Genomic DNA, 25745 nt, shown 5'->3' on the forward strand with positions numbered 1-25745 from the left:
ATACAAAAAGCTACTTTAATTGGAAATTGTCACCTCTTGAAAGTAAATGGGTATATATATTCGCAATATAATGACATCCGGTTAATAAAAACAATGTCATCGGTTTTATCTCCCGTTAAAATTTTACACCGCCAAACATTAATTGCTAATTCGAAAACGATCAACCTTGTGCCATTGCACAACCCTTTACTTAAAATAAGATTTCTAATTAACATTACTATCGTATGTTGTCTAAATTGTAATTCATATGGTGAAAAATTTAGTGGATTCAGTGTATTCAATAATTTTTGCAAAATAGCATCGTCAATATTTCCGTTATCACAATTTTCGGTACTGTCAACTGCCGTATCAATTTTTGCTGTAGATAAATCAAGAAGTTCAACGACTTGCTTATTGATTATATCTACATCTACATTTCTAGCCGGCAGAATAGCAGTTTCTGTCAACTCATCATAACATTTACTTTGAGGCAAATCGCTTTTTCTCTTTGCGATTTTTATCAACAGCCATCAGAATTCGCGGGTTGAACCCTGGCTTAGGCTGGCCTCTAACAAATTTTTATTTACCTGGACAGAGCAGTGGGCTGCGGTTCTTGCAAAGCAAAGACCCACACTTATTCAAACACGGCAACGTATATTAAAACTTACTAACTTAACTCACAGCTTATTACTTATAAATTATTTTCTTATTGAAGATTGAATTATCAACTATGACTTAATTAGTCATACCTTTTACTAAACTATTTAATAATCTTACCAGTACCATAGGATATAAATAAGATGAATAGTGATAGATAGAGCAAAAGAAATTATCAGAAAATACAAGTTTATTGTCAATTATAATAAAGTTCAGTTACTTACAATAAACGTTTCCGCAAGATACAATAGTAGAATCGTCCTGGTGTACGCTGAATATACAATATTTTTTCACGTGGAATAACGCAATTACTGCTCTGAATTTATTATTTAATTCTATATTGTTAATGACATGACTAGATCACTGGTAACGTACAGTAATGTTTTTAATTTGTTTAAACTTTCTTTATAATAATTAATATCGAAACAATAAAATAATATTGCAAGTAGAAGTGCCAAGTTATTAACAGAATATCGCTAGTTAATTGATACAAAGTAGTTATTGCAATTTGATAATAGAAAAAAATACGTCTAAACGATAGTTGATCCAGGATCATAGTGATTGACCGATAGTTAAGGGCTTGGTACTCGCCTCTAAACTCTGTCCCCACATCACCCTTACGGACATGCGTTGATGTGAAAACGAGTCGTGTGACCACGGCAGTATGACGCATAAATTCAGACGGAAACGAGACGGAGAAAAATGGCAACCGCAAGGCTGAGGACGACGAAGACAATTCACATCGTCTCAACCTCTAATAATTTTTCTGTAAATATTTTCGACAACGTCATTATCTTTCGATATAAAACACGTATCCGGAAGATTAAATTCATCGTTAACATTATTAACAAATCCATCACTAATGTTTAATAAAAATTGTGAAAATTCTTTTTCTTCCAATAATGTCCACATATTTAATTTTGGTGAAAATTTCAGGAAATTATTAACATTCAATTTATTATACAACAATTGCGATTCGTCTTGCATGAGGGCGTGTGATAATTCGACGTTAATTGTATCATCAAATTCGCTAATTTATAGCATACCAGGAAATGCTGAAAGGCTATATACCCTTCTCAATAGAGCGTATAATTAATGTACACTAGGGTGTCCGTTATTTACGAAACTAGATTTTTTTACTTGCCCATGATAAAAGTCATTCATTTGTGATCCAAAAATAATAAAAAAAAAACTAAAAAAGTTTATTCTAACACCGTTTAACCCTACCTAAGTAATGATACATTCTTATTTATTACAATCAGAAAAATTTTTTTTAATAAATCAAACTTTAACCTTCAATATCTCTTAAACGGTTGGATTTACGAAAAAAAAACATAAGAGTCCTTTTTTGAAGAGCGGGGAATTTCCTACAAAAACATGTATTAGCCATTGCTGTGCACTTATTTTTAAGCAAGTAATAAAATTTTTCTCATTGTACTGAAATGAGAATGTATCATTACTTAGGCAGGGTTAAACGGCGCTAGAATAAACTTTTTTTTTTTTTTTATTATTATTTTTGGATCACAAATAAATGATTTTTCTTATGGCCAAGTAAAATTTGGTAAATAACAGACACCCTAAGGTAGACACAAGCTTTGTTTTTGTACTTCTTCTATATTGAAACGTCTTCTGAGATCTTCAGACGTAGATTCTTTAAATTCTTCCCACAAATAGTCTGGATGAATAGGTTGACAATGAATCAGTATGCGAACAAGTAAGGAACGTGATTGTCTCGGCATCATCCAAGATACTACTTCATTTAACGTTTGCCTCCATTCTTGATCGTCTTCAATGAGTCCGGCTGCTAAACACGCTGACATATAAGTATCACAGACGATTCCGTTTACCCTTCTCAGTTCTTGGAAACTTCTTGAACCTTTAACGTTTATTAATAATAGCCTGAGGTGAAATAATTCAGTTTGAGAAGGACTAACAGAATACATACGACCAATAACATTAAAGTGTTTTTTCCGCTGTTGCCGACATAAAACGGTAGTTCCATTATCTTAAACACGTAATGATATGGAATGTCGCTATATATATATATATATATATATATATATATATATATATATATATATATATATATATACTTGAGCTTATGGATCTCGCTCGTTTAACGAAAAGTAATTAATTAGCATTGTTTGTCTTTGTAAAGCCTCTTGAAGATCGTTTCCATTGCAATCATCATTAACAGTAATACTTTTTTGATTCGATAAGTGTACAGGTAAACGAATAATAGAGTGACTTTTATCTTGTCAAGATTTAGATAAAATTCGCCAAACAGCTTCAACGGGGCTAAGATAGCGAGCATCAACAAAGCTTCGAACTTCATCATGGTTAATGGCATTAACACTTGAACCATGAGATTTTTCATATTCAGCGTTTACTGGTGCTGCTGGAACGTTTGATATATTTCCATTTCTCATTATTTCCGCTTTATAATGCCCTTTCAAAACATATTTATATAAATAATTGTTTGCTGTTATTGAAGACACAATTTCTACATTAATATGATAGTTAAAAGTTTCTAATAAAGATGCATTGTACGGAACTACATGAAAATTATAGAAAATGTAATCGTTACGCGTAAATGTTATTCCTTCGACACGTCGTCTATAAAAAGGATATTCATTTTCATCAATTGTTGTTTTATTACGAAAAGTTTTCGGGAAATTTTTTGAACATTTTTCATTAACTATACACCAGTCTCTGCAAGGGCCGTGAAGCATTTTTTTTTTGTAATAATACCATGCAATGTAGGATTGTTTGTTTGGTCAGGGATTTCCGCAGAAATACACTCATCTACTCAATTAGGAGTTGTAATTTAAAAATTGTTTTTTAACGTTATTAGCATATGTAAATGTGGTAATGCTCGCTTTTGGAATCCAATAGCCCAATTGTAAGCTATCACTTCACCACAGAAATGTTCTTTAACAATCTTCCTCATTAAAATGTCTTTCTTTATATTAAATACACCTGCAACTAAATCAGGCCTATCTGAGGCACTTTGTCCCGGTAATAAGTTTTGTGTAATCTCGCGCCACTTTGGATTACACGTTATAGTAACAAAATTTTCAAGGTTTCGAAATTTACGCACGATGGACATTGCATCTTGATAATGCTACGGTAAACCGGGAAAACTTGAAAGAAGAATAATTATTTTACTTATATTGAAACTTACATTATTATTTTCGGCCCGGGATTGTAAATGATCTGATAAGCCTTAATATGATTCAGTCCGTAGTTTCTTCTGGTAATATTTACAATAATTCGATCTATCTTTCTCTTTTTAACGTAACTGTCAACTACCCACTGTTGCAATAAACGACTCCCCATTAAAAACACATTAAAGTTTTCTCAAATGGCTAAACGATATTTATAATAGTCCGCCCGAGTGACTCTTCGATTAGATTTATGTACATGAGGGATAAATTGATGCAATCCTAGATTGTCATATGGATAAAATAAAGGTAAAACCTAAGGTTCCATGTAAGGGTTCATTGTACTTGAATATTCAAGCGTTTTCGTTGTTTTGTTTCGTACTGTGACATAAGATTTAGGAATTTCTCTATCAGCCGTCGTGGAGAAGACTGCGGAAACTTCATTCGCCCTTTGAGAATTATACCGTCGCATATTCATACCAGGCTTCAAAGTGAACATTAAATTTAACTCAGGTTCAACGGTAGTGCCATCTGGGTTAATTGTTGATTCGCTTTCCAACACATCTTTCATCATTTCATAAGATTTAGCAAAAACATTATGTTGACGTAATGTAACATCAATGACACAATAAATAATTGACCGTAACTTGGAGATTCATTTGAAGATGGATATAATGACGTATTTATTTGATAGTATACTTGCCTTTGGATCTTAAAACAATATAGACCCCACCTTTGAGAAGATAGATCAACTAAGGTAGCATTAAAAGAAGTGAAAGAGAATAAACTGTTGAAACTACGAATACGATTAAAAAAATTGCGTGATTTTTCATAAACTCCTTCAAATAATGATTTTAATACTGGCGAAATTTCCAGTAGACATTCTAATGCTACTTCACCGTGATGACAACATTAATTAAAAGAATTGAATTTGCTTGCTACTTTTTCATCAGAAAAATGTTTTGCATTACAATGTCGCAAATTACATTCATTTGCCCGATGTAATCTTCTCAATAGGAACTATATTGTCAATATTATTCATATTCAATTCATTGAGAGAACAATTTTGACTCAAATACTCATTGCTAATAGTTACACTATTGATTGATCCGGCTATCATTGTACTATAATTAGGTTCATAGTAGCAATCTTGTACAACAGTTAATGTTACCGGTGGCGCTTACCATAATTGTGACCAATTAAAATCTCAGTTAAATTTAAATAAAAAAAAAAAAAATTATTATCCATTCACTGCTATTTTACTACGAGGTCACCCGTCCAATTAATGTCCCATGTCGATAATGCTTAACTTTGGTTATCGCTGGATTGTAGTCTGATCCTCTAGTCTGTTATGCACTTATAATTATGAAACGTCCCTGGCATAAACTCAAATAATCAAATTGATACACCCTACGTAAATAATGCACCTAATGATGAATTTGGTTTTGTACATAAATTACAATAGAATTTAATAGATACATATAATCAAATCTATTCATCTATAAACTTATAAATATTTGTACATAAATTGTTATCGATGTATACTTTTAAATTGCTGCTGAAACCTTTGAACATTTTTCAAGTATTGGGGATTTCAGTTTGATTGTATTGATAGTTGACAAAATAAAAATTGAATAACATTGATATTAAAAAATTGTCATACTATGTAATATATATATGGCTCATTCCATGTCAAATCAACAAATTATTGGAACCGACCCATCCAATTCGTATAAATTTTGGTGAAGAGTTTTGTCTCATCATAAAACAAAGTTCTGCTACAGAAAAAATTAAAAAGAAAATTTTTTTGAAAGTTATGCGAAATAGAAAATTTCACTGTTTTTGCGGTTTTTTAAGTTTATTTATTTATTATTTCATAACTTACTGTATATTAAAAAAAAATCACCCGTGCGTTCAAAGAGAACACATAGAGATATGAGAAAAAAAATTTTTGGAAAAAAAATTTTTGGAAAAAAAATTTTTGGAAAAAAAATTTTGAAAATGACCAAAGTTGGAAAATTTTGTATTTTTCTCGCCTCCGGGCGGAAAGTGGCATCTTTCGTCCCGCTGTGCAAAACGATGTTTCCGCTTTCCGCCTCCGTCGACGAGAAAAATAGTATACACTCCTCGGGAAATAAATAAGAAATGCCTCAAATCACGTTTGTTGACCTCGGCTTCGCCTCGGCCAACAATTACATGTGATCTGAGACATTTCTTACTTTACTTCCTTAGGTGTGTAATATACTATTTTAAAATCGTAACGAGGACAGTTCGCAGTAAAATTTTAGGCTCAAAATTTTTTATATTACACCTCCAACATATCTTAAGAAATTCTGGAATTTTCAGGAGGGATTTTTTTTTCAAAGATGTGAATTTCTAAATGTTGGCAAAATAGTTTTTTTCAACTTTTTTGTTGAATATAATTATTCTACCACATGATTATTGAAGTTTAAGCTCTAAAGAATATATTTCTTATGTTAACAGGATGGAAAAACAAAAATTTCTTAAATATTTTATACTATAATTCGTTTATTTCGCCCTGATTGAAAGAAACGATTCAAATCGATTTGCAAAGTTGAACTCTCATAAGAAGGGCGATTCAAAAGTATTCAAAGAATTCAAAAACATTCAAAATTATTAAAATTTTCTTTTTTCTAATCGTTCCCAATCGCTTTTCTTAATAAAGGAGAATAATGTTTAAGATTCAATGTTTCCCTGATTAAACAGAAGGATTATTAGAATAAAAAAAGTACTTAAATTTTAGTCCAATGAATTTTTTTAATTAATTTATTTTATTTCAAAAATAAATCCACGAAACTCCTCTTTACAAAAGCATGCGAAAACGCAGCGTCAGTTTTACTGTATAAAAGTAGCGCGACGATTTTCGTAATAATGATCAATGAATAAATCAAAACTTGTCGTCATTTTCCACCAATGACATAATTTGATTACTCCGATCAAACATCAATCAAAAGTTTTTAAATAGCCTGAGCACTATGGCTCATGGCCTTAGTTGTTGATCAAATTTTCAGATCTCGAGTCCTACAGTCCGCGTAAACGGCGTCAATAGCTCGTAATTTTATTACAAAAATCTGTCCTAGATAAGGCAAGAAGTAACTGTCGTTAATAAAAGGTACTTGGTCGATATTCTCATATCGTATATCGGTATTATTTTATTAACAGCGGTTTATCTTATATTTACCCGAGTAAAATAAATTCGTTCACAGAAGGTTGGCAAAACGTTTACATGAGCGAAGTTCGAAATTTGAGCCGGATCCTAACTTAAAGTAAACGATTTTTAAGCGCACTATTAATTCAAAGTAAAAAATTAGGCCTCACAGAATACGTGGAGAATATGAATTTTCCCGAATTTTAACGATTATTAAACATGTTTTGGGTGTATACTTATAAAATTATGAACACCAATAACAGCGGAAGTTAAATAAACTATTTTCGAATGATTTTCAAAACGTTTACAAAAAGTACATTTTTCACTCAATCATTTAGATTTGTAATATAAAATTATTTTACGAATTATGTGCGGAATATTGTCACGTACTTTATTTTAGAGTTATAACAACCGTTATTTTTTATGTACCCACAAGTTATGATAATCACCTTATAGAAATGGTTGATGAAATAACTATGACCTAGCCGAAAATACCAACTGAGAATGTTCTCAAAAAGTTCATGGATTATTGACTCACTAGAAGGTAATATTATATATAAAGGCATTTTGCGAACTTTTTACGGATTATTTGGGAACTATTTTCGAACGCTTTATCAGTTGCTATAAAGAAGCTAACTTTTTGTTAAATTACGAAATACTTTTGATTAAATTACGGAATAGTTGTAGCCACCTCAGGAGGACGTTTTACGATTTGTTTATGAACCAGTATAAAATAAATTGTTAACATAAGGTTGAAAAAGTGTTGGCTAACAGTAATTTTGAAACGTGACGCAGTAATAAACGATTTAATAAGCTACCAAAGATGAAATGGGGAAAAAATTTGGTTTATTACTATGAATGACTATTTTTGGACAATTATTCGTAAGCCTTATTTGACTTTCTATTAAAATTGCTAAACTTAATCGGTTTCTCGTTAGGTATGGAATACATTCATAACAAACCTATTTTCATTTATTTCTTAAAATATCTTGGAATCTATTTTAGTAAGTCGGTCATTGATTTTTACTTTGTATTTTCGAATATTAAAAAAAACGTTCAAAAAAAGTTAGTCGATGTCTCACTTTATGAAGCTTAGAATAGACAAAGTTTATTTAACCATTTTTTAACAATTTTGATTGTATACGAGTAATAAATATTATAAATTCCATAATTCGTAAAATAATTCTATATTACGAATCTAAATGATTGAGTGGAAAATATACTTTTTGTGAACGTTTTAAAAAACATTCGAAAACAGGTCGAAAATAGTTTATTTAATTTCCGCAGTTATTGGTGTTCATAAATTTATAAGTATACAACCAAAACATGTTTAATAATCGTTAAAATTTGGGAAAATTCATGTTCTCCACGTATTTTTTGAGGTCTAATTTTTTACTTCGAATTTTTAGTGCGTTCAGAAATCGTTCACTTTAAGTTAGGATCTGGCTCAAATTTCGAACTTCGCTCATGTAAACGTTTTGCCAACCTTCTGTAAACAAAATTTTTCTACACGGGTAGATTCAGTTCAATTGTAAAGTGATAAAGGTACTTGGGGGATATTTTTATATCGTACAGCGGTATTATTTTGTTATTTACAATTATTATGAAAATCATTCCGGCTCGATCGAATAGTGACATAATAATCAAGTGTAGTTATAGTCCGATCTCGGGTCGAGATAATCTGCGCATAAAAAGCTATAAGGCTACATAAGAACACATTTAAAAGTAGTTTACAATAATATTAATCAAATTAAATGGTTTTACATCATTCATAAGTGCAATCTATTGTAACAATTATAGTGTAAAAGTGCTGGAATTGAAAAGTTAAATAAAAAGACAAAAGATCATAATCTTAACTCAGTGAGTTCATTCGAGAAATAGCATATAAGACTCTATCCTACTACCCCAGCCACGCCTATCCAACCGAACCCATCAGGAAGAGGCCATCAGGTGAGCTGCAAAGTCCTGAAGGGATACTGCCTGCCTTGCTAGAAAAACAGACTCATCTCAAGGTAAGTGAGAGACATTTTTAATATTTTTTCGCTCTGTTGATCGATTAATAAATGCAACGTAACCAAGCTCAAGAGCGTTTGGGTTCATACTCTTCGAAAAATCCGCATTAAATAATAAATATAGGAAGTGAAACCGTTTCTCATATTCTTTGCTGTTGTCTGCGACCTCCATATCACTCATCAAAATTTTCTATCGCTACCAAGGGGAGACATCCCGGATGATTAATTTAAATCAAAGCGGCGGACATAACAATATATAATCATGCTAACTTCATGTATAAATATATATAATTAGGCAAAATCATTTTTTCCCGGGCTTTCGAAGTATTTTTATTTGGTTTTGATTTCTTTTTCCTGTTCTTTTAAGATCACGTTTAGATTTTTAATTGTAATAAAATTATTCTAAGAAATATTCAAATAACTCTTAGTGTTTATTTAATTTTATTTTAGTAACTATTCGTTACATTGAATTGATTAATTAGTTGGTCTTAGTTGATTAGTTTTAATTAGTTATAATTTATCTTTGTGATGAAAGTATTATAAATCCCGATTTCTTTTCGCATTCAATTGAATTATTAATCTTTTAATTGCCTTTTTAAAAAATATTTGCCTGGATCTTATTAATTATTAATATTTGGTATGGATCGGGTTCAGATTGTTGATCGGGTTTCATTTTGTGCTTAATTTATGGTCTTCGACTGTTAACCTTCACTGGATCCCGCTGAAAGAAGAAAACAAAAAAAAATTAGTATAGTTAGAAATTAAGAATTTGACCAAAGATAATTGGAACATTTTGCACAGAGACACAAAAATGGGTATTAATAACGGTTTATTACGGATATTCGATGTCAAACTTTTTTAACTTCTTGTCATTCAAATTGAAAATTTTTGAATATAGTTAAATTGTTTTGATTATTTTAATTCCCGATAATCGAGTTTTTTTTCTATTTCAATGCTTCGAAAACCAAATGAATTTTCAATGGTCTTGATAATTGTTTTGTCGCACAACTGTTTTGCCGTGAGAATATCGCCAAAAATTATAATAATATAATGACAAAGAAAACTAAGAAGTTTTGCAATAAAACTTGAGTTGAAATTTATTTGATGCATGGAGACCGAGCTGTCTCATACAAAAATTGATGTATATCTAACTTAAAAATACTACCTTAAGCCTAGATACAAATTTCGTAAGAGTGAAGAGTGGGAAAAAAGGGTGTACATTTTAACGGTAGTGGTGAGAAACTTCGGAAGTGATTGGTACTGCGGAAGGAAGAGAAGAGATCAGGGGCATTACGAAAAATGGGCATGAGCGTGGGTGTAGCGTAGGCAGGACGAAAGAGAAAGGGAATGACGTCACTAGACTTAAGAAATTTGGGAACGGAGAGTGCCAGACTCAAGGGTCGCCAAGTATGGTAGGTTTTTAGAAAACAATAGGCAATAAAATTAAGAGGGTGAGCTTAAAAATACAAGTACAATATTTTCCAATTACTAGAATACTATCTATAAAAAAAAGAGTTTGCGTGAGGCTTAGGACAAAATACTTTGTAACTCACAAGCAAATATGTAAAAAAAGTGAATGTGCAAAATGAACCTAAGACTTGTGAAAGGTTTTACTGCCTTGAACATTTGCTAGAAACGTGTTAGAAAACAAAAAATTCTTAAAAATGAAATTAAAAATTTAGGAATATAACTAAAACATTTAAGTGCAAAATTCCCAAGGGATTATTTAACGATGGGCAATAAATTTATAAATTTAAATCTAGCACTAATAATTGAATATTTAAATAAAAAATAAATTAAAAATAAAAGTTTATTAATTAGTACTCGAACAATAATCATGTTTGTATTATATATAGTAGACTGGGCCAAAAAAATCGATTATTTTTTTTTTCTTTTGATATTGTGAAAATATTATTCCTGATGACCAAAAAAAATTATTGTGCAAGTTTGAGTCCTTAATATTGATATAAAGGAGTGTATTGTTACGACTATTCGTTTTTTGACAGAAATTTCATTTTTTACGCAAAATTCGTAAATCATCTATCTGAAAAATTTGAACAATCTATATTCTTAAAAGAAATTGAATTCCCTACAAAAAATCTCTTTTAGTAAATTGACGTAGAACGAGCCGTTTCTGTGCCGTAAATGCGTGTCGTAAATATTGATTTGTTTTTTAAATTCTTTGTTTCTATTTTGGATTTTTGTAACTACTAGAAATTTCAAAATGTTTTCTAGTCTAGAGACATATTTTTGAAGAAAATTCAATGCTCTACAAAAAAGGTCTCTTATCATTTTTTGCTAAATACACTCCTTCGAAAGTTATTCAACGTTGAAGTTGAGTCAAAACGACTTAAATAACCTGAATAACTTTCGAAGGAGAGAAATTAGCAAAAAATGTTAAGAGAACTTTTTTGTAAAGCATTAAATTTCCTTGAAATATATGTATCTTGACTAAAAAAAATTTTATATTTCTAGTAGTTACAAAAATCCAAAATAGAAACAAATAATATAAGAAAAAATCAATATTTAAGGCACGGTTACAAAGAAACCGTTCGTTTTACATCAATTTAATAGGAGAGTTTTTTTTTGTAAAGAATTTAATTTCCTTTGAGATTATATATTGCTCACATTTTTCAGATAAATGATTAACGAGTTTTGGGCAAAAAATGAAATTTCTGTCAAAAAACGAATAATCGTAACGTTAAACCTCTTAATATCAACCTGGCGGTCCTGATCCACCGTGATATAGGGCGAATTACGATGAATCACGGTAAATCACGCTACTAGTGTAGAATTACGGTGATTCACCGCGATTCATGGAGAATCCCCGTGAATTACCGTGAAATTACGGTGAATCACCGTAAATTACCGCGAATGTGTGCGTGATATTACGGTGAGCTTTCACGGTGTTTCGGGGTAAAATCACGGTGATTCACGTCGATTTACAGTGAACCACGGTGATGTTCTACAATCTAACTATGGAAATTTATCGTGATTCAAGATGAATTTTTGTTAAATTCTGCTGCTCCATCGTGGTTTCATAATGTATTGCCTTTTTTTATACAATAATAATGATTTTCGCGGGATTGCCGTAATCTACGACATCGCGGTAAAATCTCGCGTCGATTTACTGTGATTTACCGCAACATCACGGTGAACTCTCACGGTAAATCACCATGATGCTACGTGTGAATCACGGTAGCACCACGGTGAGCGTTCATGGTGATTTACGGTAGCATCATGGTGAGCGTTCACGGTGATTTACGGTAGCATTATGGTGAGCGTTCACGGTGATTCCTGGTGATTCACTGTAATACACCGTGATTCAAGACCGCCAGGGCAATACTAAGGGCTCAAATTTGCGCAATAATTTTTTTTGGTCACCTGGAATAATATTTTCATAGTATCGAAAGAAAAAAAAATGTAGTCGATTTTTTTGGCCCAGTCTAATATATAGCATTAGTAATTGTCCACTTTTAAGGTAACTTGGTCTTTAAAAATTTAAGGGCATTCTCAAACATTGCTCGCCCCCCCCCCCCCTCACACTTTTTTTAATGACTTTTAACTGCCATAAGCATATCAAATTTTATCAATTATTAAAAAAAAAAATTAAAACATTAATTGTAGAAAAGACAACGTAGTCGTAATATCCCTGAGATATAGATTCTTAAGAAAAATTACATAGAGTTAATACCAATCGGGAGTTCAGCGAAAGTCAAGTTTATATTCGAATTTCTCGATTTTGTAGACTAAAATTTAGTCAACAAATTTCGTTCAACTCCCAATTGATATCAACTGTAAGTAATTTTTTTTAAATCTATATCTCGGCGAAGTTTTGACTACAGTTCCCTTTTTTTAATTAATGCTTTAATTATTTTTTCGTTAATTGGTAAAATTTTGATACACTTATGGCAGTTGAAAGTTATTAAAAATTTTTGGAAATTGGGGACACTGCCTAAGAATGGCCTTAATCGATTGTGAATAAATCAAAAATAATAAATAAAATGCGGATAAAATCGAAAATTTTGAATTTTTTAATGCCCCTAGCGGTTATGCCGTTACGGTCAATTGTCGGTCAGTGATGGAATAATTCCTTGTCAAAGATTCGTTTATCTTCGGTAATTTGACGGTGATTTTCAGGTCACATTGTGAAAGATTATCTTCGTTTATCAATCGAATTTACATAGCTATCGCATCATAAAATTACATTGTTTCTAATAGAAGAAAAAGGTGAAATCGTAAGTGATTGTGAGCGTTTTCACTATGAATCGACCGATTGTGCATGCGGAAAGTATAGATTACCGCAATTTCATTTAAAGCGTTTTTACCGACTATTCACCTGGAATTAACTCGCTTAAAACTTGCGTCTCACGGTTACTTCACTTTATATTCAAGGGTGATTTAATTGGTGTTATGACGTAAATTCACCGCTAACAATCGGTCTAAAATTGATAACATGTTGGCAAATAAACTAATAATATATTCTTATGAAATATTGTATGTCTATATATAATGTTTCTTTATTCAAAATGACATGTTATCTATGATAATTTTTTAACTGCTCATAATTTTTATAAAAAAATTCAATTAATACCTTTTTATTGAAATGTATTTATTTAATTATTACATTTAATTGCCTTGAGATTATAAGTATTAAATAATGATTGTGATAGAAGCATGTAATTGAATCTGTTACAAGATATGAGATACTGAAAAGATTAACAAACTTTTAATAAACTTGAAAATTAATTATACACATTTTAAAAATCTATATATTATTCTTAATCATAAAATGATAAATTCTACTTAGAGTGGCAAGGACTTTATTTTCAACATCGTTAATACTTTTACTATTATAAGTTATCAATAATATAGTTAAGCAATTACTTTAGAGATTATGACTTAGTAACATCACGTATCTCATCATTTATCATTTAATCTCGCCTTTCTCTTTCTACTTATCCTTCTCTTTTTCTTCATTTTCATCTTTTTTTTCTCTTGGCGTTCCACGATTTTTAATGGTGGATTTTTTAGATTTTAACCATGCTGAGACTCACTTTTTTATAAATGATAAAACTCGATCTTTTGGTGTATGCACCGGTATAGCTAGAATTTCTTGTAATTTATTCATAATCTCTGTAAGATAAAAATCATCATATTATAAATTTTCATTGATCAGTTTATTACTGAAATTATCAATTGATTAATAATTATTGGTTATATATGAATTTGGTATATATGAGTTTCGATCCGTGTGAAACAGAATATTAAACTTGATTTAGTTATGTCACATTTATACAATTCGATTTAATTATTTGAATCAATTTTTTATTCACTTACCGAATTTCCTATAATTTAAAGCAAACCAATAAGTCGATGTCAATAAAAAAATGCATTGGCATTTTACATAAAGCCATGCAATATTATTACCATTATTGATATTATTTATCGAAAATAGGGTTTTATTTTCGATCTATTGTGACATTTCAAATGAATTTTAATTTTAAAAACTAAACTATCTCAAATATCCACAGCAACATTTCAGAAAAAATTTTGCAACAATTCAGATTTGACAAAAATCTAAGTACGTAAAATATTAAATAAAACGAGTCGATCTTGTGTGCTTACCTATCAATTTTTTGTATTCCGTGTCTGTTACGATACGCATTTCAGGTCGTTTTGGGTCATACTTAGTGAGTAGCTGGAGTTGCTCATCTTCCGACCAAAATTGTGCCATTACTTTCTTGGCCCTGTATGAGTTGGTACTGGCAGTAATCGCAGAGTAGTATACATTATAATCCATGGCAAAATCATTCAAAATTTGCACTTAGAAGATAAATATTTGACTATGAAAAACTTTAATTGAACTACCCACATGCTAACATTAATTTTAAAAATTCAAGCTTGCCTTAAGCACATATTTAGTACTGTTAGGAAAATGAAATTATTAGTTGCATAAATAATAAATGTAGCATATACATAATGTTTTCTACCAATCGTAGTTTTAAAATTGTCTATAATTTCACTATTTTAACATTATCTGTTTTATAAATCGATATTAAACGACGAAAATTTTGTAATTTATAATGGAGTCAATGCTAAAAATGAAAAGATAAAAATGATGAACATCTTTTATATTTTAAAATTTCAAATTTGCATAAAAAATTGATTGATTTTTCCAACTAACATCTCGGTGAAAAAATGATAGAATAAATTTATTTACTACTTTAGCAATATTTCACACGTCAAAAGCATTAAATCAGTTCCCCTTGTTAATATACTTCGGTTCAAAATATTATTATCTGCACTAAATTGTGGTTCTTTAACTTGGCAACAGTTTTTTTTGTTCGCTGTTGTCATTATTCTAGCGTAATTTGCCAAAGACTCATCAAGACTTTTTTTCGTTATACATACTCTGCGTAACTGATTAATTTGTCTACTATTAGTAGTAGTCACAGTTTGTATGATTTACTGTTTCCATCAAATTTATATTACTTTCGTTACGGGGGCTTGATGGTGCGAAAGGTTCATGTGTTTCCCTCAAAGGTGACGTCGATCCAGAATTATCATCGTGCACATCATCATGCGGTAAATCAGGACTGATAATTTGATGACGGTCCCCCGGGACGCTAACGTCATTGTCATCGTCATCCAATAATGCATAAAAATGATCAGACTCATCATCATCCTTTGATTTAATACTTGGTATATTTTTCTATAATTAATAACAAAATAATGATTATTATTGCTAACATATTGCTAACATACTGTGCGAGTTTAGATTTTTACTGTTGCATCAAATTATTTCATCGAAAATTATATTACAAATAGATAGTGCTTATCTTTCCAATTTTATATTTATATTTTAAAATTATCACAAAACTATTTCTCATGAATTATACATAACAAAAAAAAATTTTTTTCAAAAATAACAAATTTTAACAAAATAGTTTGAAAAACTGGTCCTTAGGGTTCATAGATATATCTATTCTATCCTTATCTACTGTACAAAATTTAAAGGGTGTGTATAATTCGAGTGACTTCTCCGCTTCCACATTAACTATACCGAAATACGGTAAGTATAGGCGAATGAAAGTATAAGCAATATACTATCCTCGGTACTTATTCGGATCATAAAGCTACAATATAATTTATGTGAATATTTATGTGATCATGTGCTATAGGTTTAAAAATGAAATTTATAACAAATTAATTCTATAAACCACCTCGAGATATAAGAGTGTTAACAAAAATTAAGACCATTAACTAATCAACATGAAATATAGTTACAATAAAGACGGGATATCAAGTTGATTTCTCTATTTAGCTGCAATAAACTCCAGGTAATTTTTTCAACCGTAGTTCTCATAAATAACACACATATTCAACTGAAGTTTAAATAAATTTGTATAATTAAAAAAAAAATACTAAACTGTTTTCAAACAATGTTCGCTGAGTTTTCGATTTGTGTTGCAATAAAAATATAGGTTATACATACCCGGTAAAAATTGATTTCATGGAATATTTATATTTAAATTTAGTAAGATTTTATGAAATTTAAATAAAGTTCATTAAATTTTATTAATTAAATAAAAATTCCATAAATTTTCACAAAGTTTTATACAATATCATGGAAGGGTAAAAAATTTCATGAAAGATTTTCCAAGACGAAATAATAATAATTTTCATAAACTCTTATATAATTCTGCATTAATTTAAAAAATTTTGTATAATTGTATGAACTATGATCAAATTTTATAAAATCCCATGGTTAAGTGAAAATTCATACAATTATGTAAAATTTTATATAATTAAAGTTTTAGCATTTACTAAATTTCAAAAAATATTAAGAAATTCTGTATTAAAATATCGCTCTACAGTTCAACTGAAAGAACTTCACAAAATCGGTATTTCTTAACAAAAATTTCGAAAACAATAATTAAAAATCCTACATAATAATAGATATCGTTATTTTACGCACTACAACTCTAATAATTATTGTAGGTATCCAGTATGCCCAAACAAATTAAACCAGGTTCATCTCGTTCTGCCATAATAAAAAGGAATCGAAAAAGGCTAAAAAGTTTTCTGCTATCTTTCGAGAATGCGGTTTGTCCTTTTCCACCAAACTTTCTTGAAAATATGGTAACTATGAAGAAGTTATTATTTTAGCGATAAGATACTACTATAATATTCTAAAAATAAAATTTTCTGTTATTAATCCTAAATTCTGCACTTTTAGCCTCAAACGTCAGATTCACGAGCTCAATCTATTATTAATGGAGGTAAAGAAGAAGATCGTATTATGGACAAGATTATAAACGTACATTATGATGGCGATACGTATTTTGGAAAAAACGATTATTATTTTACAGCAAGCCCTTCTGGCGAATGAAAAGAAAACATTTGTGATAAAAATGTTGCAGAGTAAATGATTGATATCGAGGATAATGATGATGATAAAGAAGGGTTCACCTATAGTTATGACAATGATAATGTCGATGATGATGATGATGTCGATGATGATTATAATGTCAATGATGATGATAATGATAATGACGATGATGATAATGATAATGATGGTGCCGATAATCCATTTTTTGCCGTCAGCAAAGTAAATTGTTTCCAGTTTCCGTTGATACCTAACAAGAATTTGTCAATCATCGATCATTTTCTATTGATTATAGCCACAGCAATTAAGCATCACATGTCTTACGAAGCAATTTTGTATTAGTAGAGGAGATCGTGGGAGATCAACCTTCACCCATCGGATAACCAGATGAGACATATTTTTTATCAAATATAATTTATTAACAAACATGCCTATGATGGCTTGGCTATCAAAAAGTGTTCATGGCTATTTTTAATTAAATTAATTTTAATCAATTTTTTTTCATCACCTTCACACTTTTGATAACCGAATGAATTTCATTTCAACTGATAGTTTTTAATACACAGAATATGCCTTCGTAGGCTTGTCTATTTATTTCTGTGCATGGCTACCTGCCAAGCAGATGTAAACAGGTAAGTCAATATAGGAAACAGTAGTGTTCTGATAACCAATCGAAATTAGTATCATAAGTAAGATATTTTAATTACAAAACTAATCGTATAGGCTTGTCTGCAAAAAATCGTTCATGAAATATTATTGTCAGGCTATAAAATTTTAAAATTGGAGCTATTTGATAGGCGCGAGAGAGAAAGTAGAGCGACCGAGGTCCGTGTAATAGATCAAGACACAACATAGCAGCTGCACGCTACCTGACCGTTGAATGTATCCGAGTGCGCATGCTCGCATACATGTGAGTGACAGAGACAGCATTTATTTATCACAGTCGACAGTAATGTTAAACTCTAATTTATCATAACTCTAATTTAATTATATTAGAAATACTTACGGCTGTAAAATAATGAAAAATAAATTATTAAATATATTAATAATAAAAAAAAATTAATTCAACTAAATTTTTTTTTATTTCGCAGCTAAATTATAAAATTTTTAAATTATAAAAAAATTTATATTCATTATTTAAAATATATTATAAAGAATAATCTATATTATTGAGAGAATAAGGAAGATTTTGGTCCCGCCAATATTTACATGCTAAAATTAGTTAATGTTATTAAATTTTCTATCGTTAAAAAGATCTTGACTTGAATTTGTGTCTTTTCATAGTTCAAACTCTTTTTTATTGACAAATATTGAGATAAAGCGATTTATCTATATCATTCGAATTACATTAAAATTACGCGGGAAAAAAAGACGGTCGTATTTATTTTCTTTATTTAAATTAATATTTTAATTTTCTGGCAAGGAATCTTTTTTTTCTGTGTACTTTATAAATTTTCTACCGATATTTGGGTAGTCACGTAGTGACAGCAGGTTGCTCGTTACAAAAAGCCAATTTTAAATGACATATTTTAAATGACATATAAAAGAATTTTCTTTAAAGTCAATTTTTCCTCTTTCGTTTCACACAAAAAACACTTTTTACTAATTTTTGACATCTTAATAAATATTATTTAGCACGTGTTGTTTTGTCACTAATAAATTATTTTCGACTGTACACGAGCATGCGCACTCGGATACATTCAACGGTCAGGTAGCGTGCAGCTGCTATGTTGTGTCTTGATCTATTACACGAACCTCGGTCGCTCTACTTTCTCTCTCGCGCCTATCAAATAGCTCCAATTTTAAAATTTTATAGCCTGACAATAATATTTCATGAACGATTTTTTGCAGACAAGCCTATACGATTAGTTTTGTAATTAAAATATCTTACTTATGATACTAATTTCGATTGGTTATCAGAACACTACTGTTTCCTATATTGACTTACCTGTTTACATCTGCTTGGCAGGTAGCCATGCACAGAAATAAATAGACAAGCCTACGAAGGCATATTCTGTGTATTAAAAACTATCAGTTGAAATGAAATTCATTCGGTTATCAATAGTGTGAAGGTGATGAAAAAAAGTTGATTAAAATTAATTTAATTAAAAATAGCCATGAACACTTTTTGATAGCCAAGCCATCATAGGCATGTTTGTTAATAAATTATATTTGATAAAAAATATGTCTCATCTGGTTATCCGTTGGGTGAAGGTTGATCTCCCACCGGCTCTTAGACTATATATTTTCCGTTGGATGAAAGTGTCACACGCAGCAAATCGTTTACCAATGACTAAAGCAGCATTGTCGAATATTTTGAACCGCAATAAGTCTATGATAACACCACATTATTATTGCGAACTTTGTGAAGGACATTTATGCATAAAAAATGAAAAAAACCTTTTAAAATTAATGTATTTTTGTAAAACATGTGTTCCTAAAAACCCGAAAAGCATCTTGGATGTTTTTACAGCTTTAGCTTGATTTCACAAAAAAACAATTATTTAAAATTCCTCATACTGCACAATTTTTACAGTACCGTAACATAAGGGTGAAAAAAAATAATAAGGCTTTTGAAGATATATATGATGGCTTATAATATCAACGATTGTGTTCGCCAGGTAATTTTTTGGAACATTGGTTTAATTTTTCCATCACTTTCAATAATGACGGGTGTCGAATTTCAAATGCATCAAAAGCAAGTGCTTGGCCTGTTTACGAAGAAATTAATGAATTGCCTCCTCATATGCGCATGAAATATGTTCTACTAGCAGCCATATATGTTGGTGATACACATCCTAAGATGAATAATTTACTTCGACCATTTACAGAACAAATGAGAAAACTTTTTACAGATGGCGTTACATGGAAACCATCGGAATCATCTGAGGTAACCTAAAAACGTAAATGGAGTTTAATTTTCTTGTCTCAATGAATCTAAAGAAACTAAGTTTCCGAACTCTTTCATATATAGTGAAATTGACGGAACATTTTCTACAATCAACAATATCATACAATTTTATAGCAGTTGTGAAATTATTACCGGTATAATTGTTCAAAGCTATAAGCATATTGGTTATGGACTTAATGCGGGTCATATCCGTATGATTAAACCAAAAAAAACTTTAAACTTTATAAGTATTTATAAGATAAGACCTACCATAAAAATGAGCATTGAAGATCTTACATTTGCTGTAAAGTTAGCAAATTGCTGGGAAATAGACTAAAAAAGATATATTGATTAAAAAAATGATTTATTTTTTAATGCTCAATGTATAATAAGATTAAAATAGAGGTAAAAGTTTGATAAAAACAAATGTGCTAAAGCATGCAATAAACAGTACAGGGAAAGACAGAAAAAATAATTGATACTTTCGCGATCCAATCTATGTTTGTAATAGAGAATGTAATACTAATTTAATAAATGTATTTATTACCATGAATGCAGATATTTCTATAGATTATTGTAAATTATATTGTTAATAAACACAAATTACTCGTGTATACAATTCGTTGTTTATAATTCCTATATATTTTAAACATACAAATTTTCAAATTCAAAAAATTTTGGGAGAAGATAATAATATTATTATAAAGATTTTTTTTCAATATAAGCGTTACAATTTAACACAAATACTCAACTATTTTCGAGTTTAATGAAAATTTAAATATTTTGAGTAATAATTTAAAGACCTTTCTAATATATCGTAAATTATTAACGAATAACAAACTATTGATTACATTAATTATATTTCTAACACGAATCATTTTGATTGGCTGCTACCAAAATACTTGAAAGATTTTGGGTGGTAGCGATTATAGTAAAACTTTCAGTAACTCAAAAGAGAAATTAATATTTACATTACAGCTCACCAAATAATGTAAACATGTAGTCTTTTATAATTATTATTACATAATCAATATTTCTTACCGTAATTCCAAAATTAAAATACATAATTAATGATTAAAATTTGTTGTTGACGGTAAAAATGTTAGTTTTGAAATTGCGGCTTTCTTATTGGTCCTCAGAACAAATCACAGGGAACATTTTTTTTTCAAAATTAAATTTTAAATAACTTTTATACAGAAAATTTATTTATATTAACAATATTTTCACTAATATCAAAATATATTTGACAACTATTTGAAATGATTTAAACAAACTATAGACTACTGAGCGTTATTTCTGTCAGGAAAAAAAATGAGTAACCCTAAAGTCGCGCCTAAAGAAGTTTTCCTCCGAAAAAATTTTAACCTTACTGACACTTTTACTCTACCGACACTTGACCAGCAATTGACCTGAAATTTACTTATAAATCACTCGCCATTTACCAATTATATACTCAAAAATAATTAGCGTTCAATCACTTAATAACGATTTTATTGCTATCTAATGGCAATTGATTCTTCATGAAATTCTAATTACCTATTGGCAGCAAGACCAAAAAAATTCCGCTTCAAGCCAATTATTTGAGAGGTGTAATTTTACACATGTACGAAATAAAAATTCGCAAATCTCCTATTCTCTTCGCTGTGTTCTCTTTCAATTAGCTATCGAAATATCTTCTATCAACCATACATTTGCCGTGGAATAATTTCACAATGCCATGTTATGTCCCCGTGAAAATTTTATAGAATTTATTATATTTTATTTTGATTTTTAGAAATCTATAGATTTCTAGGAATGACTTGTTTCGGGGGATTCACGGGGGAACATGGATGTGAAATTTTACGATAATAGATTTTTCGTGGTTTTAAATTTTATTTAAACACACATTTAATTATTTAATATTTGATGAAAATTAACAATATTAAAATTATTTAAATTCATATATTAGTTTTTTAATATATGATCTATGTATGTACTAAATTTATAAATTGGCAGTTTCTTTGAATTTGTTAAATTCACGTTACAATTATTCTTATATAGTTTTATTGCATAATATAAATTTATTTAAAATTCACAAAGTAAAATTATTTATTTAGATTATTCTTTGAATATTGACTCATAATTCATAAGTTAAAATTATTATTTAGTTTTATAAAATAATATTGTTGTAACATATTTTAAATTCTAGAATTAATTATTTAGAGTAATATTTGAATAGTTCGGTTTAATAATTCACAAAGTTTGAAATTATTATTTAAATTCATAACATAACATTTTGTAGTAAATATTTTAAATTAACTATTTAGATTTATATTTGAATTAATATTGAAAAAATAGTAAAATTATTACTTAAATTCATAATATTATATTCTGTAACATATATTTTTAATTAATTATTTAGATTCATATTTGAAATAATTCACAAAATTAAAATCAGGAGACACGGTAGTGTCTCGCGCCAAGTACACGTTCAATCACATGTATATGTGTGAAGTGTCATGGCGCGAGCCTACCGTGTATCTATACCGTAAACATAGTGGTTTTTAGCTTTCATTTTTAAAAACTTTTTTAGAATAATAGATTTTCAGAAAATTCCTTCTCTACTCGAAAGATAATTGATTGTTCGTCTTAAAATTATAAAACTTTATTCATTTTAGTTATGAGAACTAATTTAAATAATGAAATTAGGCCAGCATATACTATAGCACCCCCAATTTAGACACTTCTATAAATTTTTTCATGCGTTAGGGGCACTGCCAGAGAATAAAAAGTTATAAGAAAAGCTACGATCGAGAAAAACATTGAAATTTTTTTATAGCAATGATTCATTATTGCGCCACCAGCGGTGCTTCAGTCTGTATTTTTTACTATAGTTTCATACGGAAATTTTTTATGAGCATAAATAAATACGTTTCATAATCATAAATAAATCCGTTTTTATATTTAAGATAAATTTTCTTTATTTGACGTCAGTGTTCATTATTATAATTTCAATCAATTTTCCCCGATTTTGCATAAATACTACAGAAAAAACTATACATCTTACTTCAGTTTTACTTGAAATTGTTGTGAGTTGCATGCGAATTGTCATAAGTAGAAGAAAAAACTAGACAACTATTCCAATCAAACTAATGTCAATTTTTTACTAATTAGCTTAAATAAAATTAAATTGAAGAACTCCGAATAGCTACTTTAGATTGAAATTGACAGTAATTTGACATTGAAATTACTGAAAATTTGATGCACGAATTTGCAGCCAATTTAATAGCAAAAGTTGAAAAGAAAAATTTACGGTTAATTTTTCCTCAATTTCGAGGTAACACTCTTTGCTACACATAAAAGTCGGTAATGTTCATTCTTACCATTTAAGAAGGTAATCAAATTTATACTTAAAAATGTCGACAACTTGAATATAAAAAAATAGTTTACAATTTTTCAAGTGAAATTAACAATAAATTGGAGTAAAAATTTACCTGGAAATGGACGAAAAATTTTTCTAGTAAGCTTTCGAAATGAATTTGCATTTTAGTTCGGGTAGTAAATTCATGTCAAATTGTATAGCAAATTGTATATAAATTGTCCTCGAAAACAGAATTGTCCGAAGTTGATGGATATTTGATGAAATTTCCCAGGAAACTTTTGCTAAACAAACTGTGGTATTAGAGTGTCTATTTAAAATATTTCAACTTCTTGATATTGCAGTTATATTCGCTAGGACGTACCAAAATCAGCTCTACTTACTTAGCCGTACAATAATAATTATTCGTACAATCATATTAATCGAGTAATATTATAAATAAATTACTGTTTTCTTTGTTTTAACCGGCAATCATCGACAAACGATTTCCTAGTGATTTAAATGGAAAAATTAATAAACTATCGAAGTAGAGGGGTCAAATGGAAAAAATTGAAGGCTAATTTTTATTTACTTTTTCATAATTCAGCAATTAACTCACCAATAACTTTGATAGACCGACATTGATCGACAAACGACCAAAAAAACGATTGCAATCAGAATAAATCAGATCGGTTTACATTAAGTTGGTTTATTATGAGGAGTTATGTAAGTGGAGCTGAGATATACAACTTCAGTCATAAGCGATTTCTGATAATCAAATTAGAAGCGAGCTATTGGCAACCAACTGCAGCAACTTGTTATCAAGTTGGCCGCAAAGATTGTTGGCATTTCCATAAGTTGACGGCAATTAGTCGCCTATTTTCTGAGAAAATGAGTGCCAACAGCTGGCATTCCCTTAGTTGACAGGATTGACAGAAAGTTGACTTCAATTTTCTCAGAAAGTTGGTGTCAGGTTGTGGCAGTCGATTATCGCCAACTTTCTAGGAATGTTGGTAACAACTTGTAGTCAATAATAACGTCAAAATTTGGAATTTCGTTCTGTTGTATATAAAGTTATATCCGCTAAACAGTACCAAAATCGGACAACTTAGTGCTATATATATATATGTATGTATAGATATAAATGTAAGTCAGTTGAAGTATGTTTACATAGTAATTGCGTCAAAAATACGTATAATTATCTCTAATTAAGTAATTATTATTGACTAACAATTAATGATGCATCAGATAATATTAAAAATTTTCAAAATATAATCCGTGATTAACTTTCTTATGTTTTATCTAGCTACCCGCAATGTATATATTTAAAAATTACCTCTCTAATAAGGGATCTACAGTGTATATACACTTCTGGAAAAAATTAATGGATCAATAAAAAATTCCAAATTTCTGGGTGATTTTCAACAGGCCGTAACTTCGAGGGAAGTGGTCGTACAAGAAAGAAAAAGAAAAGAAAATTGTAGCTCGAAGTGTCTATTTTTTGGATAAGAACTTTAAAGATTTTTAGCGTCATCGGTTTTTCAGTAATCTTAGAAACACCAGCGACAAAACAATTTTCTAAGTTTATTTACTTCTTTTTTTTTATCCACGGGCGTGGAAAATTTTTTTTTCGCTTAACCACTTTAAGGGTCAGATACATTCATTATTTAGCTTTAATTTCATTTTTTGTAGACCTTGATACGTCCACTTGTCACCGAGATATCGGTCTTCAAGTAGAAAAGGATCCTATTGTATTTGATTATCGATATCTCAGCAACCAATGATCGCACAGAAAGTTAATGGTGGGTTTCAAAAACTTGAATGAATTCTCTCGAATGATTAGCCATTGTTTTTTCGAAAAAAAAATTTTTTCCTTTCGTCATATAAATTTGAAAATGCAACAAAAATAGGGCTTTTGGTAGTTTTTTGGAAAATCAAGCGCTGGATCGAAAAGATTGTGGATATCAATAATGTTAAGTGTGCCTTTTACAGTTCAATATACCCACAAAAACCCTACAAAAAGCCAGATTAATCCAACCAGCCATTTTTTTTGTTTCACTCGATCGAATTTTTGAAAAAATTAAAGGATCACGTTTTTTGCTCTGAAAAGCTCATAATCTTTAACAAAATAAAAAAAAAAATTTT

The 25745-nt window shown here is 29.6% G+C and overlaps 1 protein-coding gene across 18 annotated transcripts in view; it reads left to right on the forward strand.

Moving 5' to 3' along the window:
* The window catches only part of LOC103572023 (uncharacterized), a 370788-nt gene that overhangs the window by 47612 nt on the left and 297431 nt on the right, over positions 1–25745 (forward strand). Inside the window, exons 2-3 of one of the 18 annotated variants that reach the window (XR_008404321.1) lie at positions 16986–17126; positions 17224–17801. The exons of the other annotated variants lie outside the window; for them this stretch is intronic. The gene's annotated coding sequence lies outside the window, so the exon portion shown is untranslated. Of the gene's footprint in view, positions 1–16985; positions 17127–17223; positions 17802–25745 lie in introns of those variants that run through there. 18 annotated transcript variants of the gene reach the window in all.

This window comes from Microplitis demolitor, chromosome 9, assembly GCF_026212275.2.
Source record: "Microplitis demolitor isolate Queensland-Clemson2020A chromosome 9, iyMicDemo2.1a, whole genome shotgun sequence".
In the NCBI taxonomy this organism is placed as follows: Eukaryota; Metazoa; Arthropoda; class Insecta; order Hymenoptera; family Braconidae; genus Microplitis; species Microplitis demolitor.